General features: G+C 31.0%; 1 pseudogene; it reads left to right on the top strand.

Moving 5' to 3' along the window:
- Positions 1 to 206: 206 nt before the first annotated feature.
- LOC131079931 (MLO-like protein 6) lies at positions 207 to 3,688 on the top strand (annotated as a pseudogene).
- The last annotated feature ends 1,265 nt before the right edge of the window (positions 3,689 to 4,953 follow it).

The following is a 4,953-nucleotide window of genomic DNA, read 5'->3' as shown; positions in this document are numbered from 1 at the left end:
AACACTTCATTAAAATAATTACTATCTAGAAGAACATTTAATCATAAATTATAATTAATTAATTAATATTTGCAGCTAAATAGTCAAATTTGCGTCTAATATGGATCAAAGTAGGTATTAATGCTTTAGTAATTTCTTTGGGGGACCATAAAAGAATACACATGGTTGAACTGACGATTAAAGGAAAATAGAATAATTACTTCGTTATGGCAGGTGGGGGTGATGCAGATTCTCGTTCCTTAGAACAAACGCCCACCTGGGCTGTGGCCATTGTTTGCTTGGGCTTTGTACTCATTTCTATACTGATTGAACAAGCCATTCATTTCCTTTCCAAAGTATTCTATCAATCTATCTATCTATAATAATAGTTTATACTATTATCTTTGTTTTTGCATATGTTGCATGCAATTCTGTTGCATGTTTGGATTGAATTTAAACTCTTTTTTGTGTGTATGTTTGGATTGCAGTGGCTCAAGAAACGCCAAAAGAAATCCCTGGGCAAAGCACTAGAAAAGATCAAAGGAGGTGAATAATCTGAGGATTTCATAATCAATCTGAAATCGAAATACTTTGAAATTTTTTTGGTTTGTATATGCAGAATTGATGCTGTTGGGATTTATCTCCCTTCTGCTTACTGTTGGGCAGAAACCAGTTTCAGAGATTTGTATATCTAAGAGCTTAGGAGACTCTTTGCTTCCATGTTCAAAGGAGGAAACCTTAGCAGACAGTGTTTCTGACCAGATTGAAAAAAATTCATCACTTGGGTACCATCGTAAGCTCATGTTCTTAGCTTCTGAAATACCATTAAGGCGTAGCTTGGCCACAGAGGAGCCTGTGACTGGTCGTTGTGCTAAAAAAGTAAGTATTCATAATTACTATTCATAGTATTTGAAATGGAAATGGATTTAAGTGATTGTCCTGTGTTATTTTGATGCAGGGGAAGGTTCCTCTGATATCACAAGATGGACTCCATCAGCTACACATCTTCATTTTTGTATTGGCTGTTTTTCATTTCTTGTCTTGCATTTTAATTATGACGTTAGGATGGGCAAAGGTATGAGTCAATCAGCCTCTTCCTGTTATTATTATATGCAAAATAAATGTGGGAAGATGTAAAGTAGTCAAGATTAATAATTAAACACTGTGCAGATGAAGAAATGGAAAGCATGGGAGGAAGAGACTAAAACATTGGATTATGAATTTTCAACAGGTTAGTTTTATATTTTCCATTTTCTTTATTTCTCAAGATGAAAATTGTATCATTGTATTTCATAATTTGTTTTGTTCTAAATTGGGAATCTTATGTTGTATAAGAGAAAAAAGTTTTATAGATCATTCTTGGATTTGGAAATTAAGTAGACACGTAATTATTATGTTGCAGATCTTTCAAGGTTTAGATTTACTCGTGAAACTACTTTTGGAAGGAGGCATATGACCTTTTGATCTACAACACCAATTCTCACTTGAATTGTAAGTAAACTTAACAATTCAAAGTCATTTTTTATTTTAAATTTAACATTACTGCAATTCCTATATAGTAAACTCTTAACTCTTGAATTTGTAGGTATGCCTTTTCAGACAATTCATTAGATCTGTACCTAGAGTGGATTACCTAACATTGCGCCATGGTTTCATACTGGTAAACTTTGTTATACCATACTTTCAGAATTTACATTGCATAATTAATAAGAGACATGTAGTTATGCATATGTTTAATTTTGCAGGCTCACTTTGCTCCACATAGTAGATTTGATTTTCAAAAATATATAAGGAGATCACTGGATGATGACTTTACTGCTGTTGTATCTATCAGGTATGCTTCGTAATTCTAATTTAAGAATTATTACAACATATTTTGTATTGTTAATTTCTCTAAATTAAAATTGATTGCTTAAACAATTTATGTCATTGTCTGCAGTCCACCACTATGGTTTTTTGTCATCTTATTTCTACTTCTCAACAGAAGAGGTAACTCTAATTGACATGCTATTTTTTTTGGTTACTTCTAATTCTTTAAGAGGCTGATAAGCATGGAATCTAATTGTGCAGGGTGGTTCACATTTATTTGGCTCTCCTTCACTCCATTGATTGTAAGTGAAAGCAATACTCTGGTTCACTTCTTTTTTAAGAATATGCCAAAGTGAAAGTAACAAATTGAAATAATGTGAAAGTATCAATTTAAAAAAAAATTGAACAGTAATTTAGAAAGATTAAAATGTTTTTGTTTCACAGATTCTTTTGATAGTGGGATCAAAACTGCAAGTCATAATAACTAGAATGGCATTAGATATCCAAGATAGAAATCCTGTTGTGCAAGGAACTCCAGTGGTGAAGCCCAATGATCAACTCTTTTGGTTTGGTCGACCCAAGTTGATTCTCTATCTCATTCTTTTTACCCTATTTCAGGTTAGAGATAATTCTATGAAAACATTCTTTTGTATTATCTTTCCATGCTTCACAGATTGTAATTATAGAACGTTCATTTTGCAGAGTGCTTTCCAGTTAGCTTTCTTCTTTTGGGCATGGGTAAGGAAGATAAATCATCATCCAAATGTCATAATATATCTACTTTTTGTTGTTTTTAAATCTTGGCTCGATAGAATTTTCCCCGGCTAAACATGCGTACATTCATATGTTATGATTGATGCAGTATGAATATGGTCTGAAATCCTGCTTCCATGATCGGGTGGCAGATATTGTAGTTAGAATAACCTGTGGGTAAGTTTATTTGATTCTTAAATTGCTTTCAAAAAGTAATAATGCTCTTAGGAAATTGGTTTTCACAGTACCATGAGATTAAAAAGAAAAAAAAATTGAAAGAAAATTGTTTATTCTTATTTTTGCTTTGGGATTCGATTGTGTCTGAATTTTTTGCTCGGACCACATTCTATGATCCATGATCAGAGTATAAAAGATCTAAAAGAGCTGAAGATTCATTTATATTCTAATGATAGATCAATGAATTTAATCTGAAATGTTGATATAAAAATTTACACACGATCAAATTCAAAAACAAATACAAAAAATAATATGAATTAACATCAATATTTAGAATTCTATAAGGATCCACTATCATCCTGAATGATGAAACACCTGTAATAAAAAAGTATTCTAAACAGTGTTTAGTGAAACTTTGTTGTCAATATTATATTGTTAACTCGAAATGCATTTGTTTTTTCATTAGGGTTGCAGTTCAAATACTATGTAGCTATGTAACTCTCCCTCTCTACGCTCTTGTTACACAGGTACATGCATCAAGATCGAAAGAAACATATATTTGATTTCTGCTCTTTTCAATTATCACTGTAAAATGAAATATGGGTTTTGATTGCAGCTAGGGACAAACATGAAAACAACCATATTTGATGAAAGAATAGCTACAGCTTTGAAGAAGTGGCACCAGAGAGCTAAGAAGAACCTTAGACAGAAAAGGCATGAAGATCTATCAAGCAGGGGAACTACTACACCTACTACACCTGGAGGATCTTCTCCACTCCATCTTCTTCACAAGTACATAAGTGCAGGAGACAGAGAAATTGCCCAAAGTTTAGAGCAATCTGAAAATGATGTTGATCAGGATGCATCCTCCCCTTCTTACCATTCTCACCACAATCCTAATGACATTTCAAAGGAAGAAATGGAGGAAGAGAAACAAGATGTTCAGACAAATGAGTTTGAGAACATGTAATTTTGTCCTTTTAGTCAACTTTGAATGTTATTTTCTAAAAGAGTTTGAAAATATTGAAGACCTCTAAGATCTAACATATCTAATTACGTCAAAAGGTGTATTATATTCACAAATGGATGCAAAAATGTGGTGAATAGAAAACTAAAAACATTTAATTTGATGTGTTGGTGACACTTAAATGTGTAAAAAACATTTTATTTATTTTCTGATGCACTCAATTTTTAATTATTTAATGCTAATTATATCTCCACGTCCACCTCTAAAGTACCACTCACTCTTTAATTGATCAATCAATTCTGTCTATTTCCATTGTGCAATCAATTAACTTCGTAATTATCTCAATCAAATAATATTAAATTATGAGAGATTGAAATATAATAATAATAATATAATGATTGATAGTATAATAATAATAATGTAGTCTATATGTAACATGCCAACTATCATCCACACCAAAACTATATCCTCCTAAGTTCCCGCGTCTAATAAACTATATCCTCCCACCCCGAGAATACAACTATATCCTCCACCATAGAATAGTAGGGGCCCACCCTGAGAATACAACTATATCCTCCCACCCTGAGAATATAGATCATTGACAAAAATTCTGTTATTATTGCTTGGGTCACAACAATAATATACCAACTACCTTAGAATTGTAGGGGTTCACTTAATTAATCAACCTGCTAGAGTAAGGTAGGGTTATTCTAGCATATTCTAGCCCCTACTATTCTAAGGGGGCAGCATGGGGGGTTAAAAGCTTTTTTACTTTTGTAAAGAGTTTAATGGAAATATAAAAATAAGAATATATTAAAGAGTAATAATGTAATCATATCTTAATAATAATTTAATATTAATTTACAGTGTAACAATATAATCATTTTTTATGTGAAACAATGAACAATTATGACATTTTCTCTATGAATATTTAATTAATTCTTTTGAATGATCATATTTTTTTCTTATTTATATTATATCATAAAAATCTAATTCAAATGTTTTTTTCACAATTTAATGAACAAATGACCATTTTAAACACAATCAACTTAAATAAATAAAATTCAAATTCAAATAAGATTATATGCAATATATATCTAATTTTATAAAAAACAAATCTACAATCTAATCTATATAAATCTAATCTATTATATATAGATGTATCATTTGAAATCTAGACTAACCAATAAAAGACATAATATTGGTGAGACTCTATCAACTCATAAAAAAGTTAACACAAAACAAAAAAAAAGTCCAATAGAAGATAA

Source organism: Cryptomeria japonica, chromosome 10 (genome assembly GCF_030272615.1).
Source record: "Cryptomeria japonica chromosome 10, Sugi_1.0, whole genome shotgun sequence".
In the NCBI taxonomy this organism is placed as follows: Eukaryota; Viridiplantae; Streptophyta; class Pinopsida; order Cupressales; family Cupressaceae; genus Cryptomeria; species Cryptomeria japonica.
This window is presented reverse-complemented; position numbering and strand designations above follow the sequence as displayed.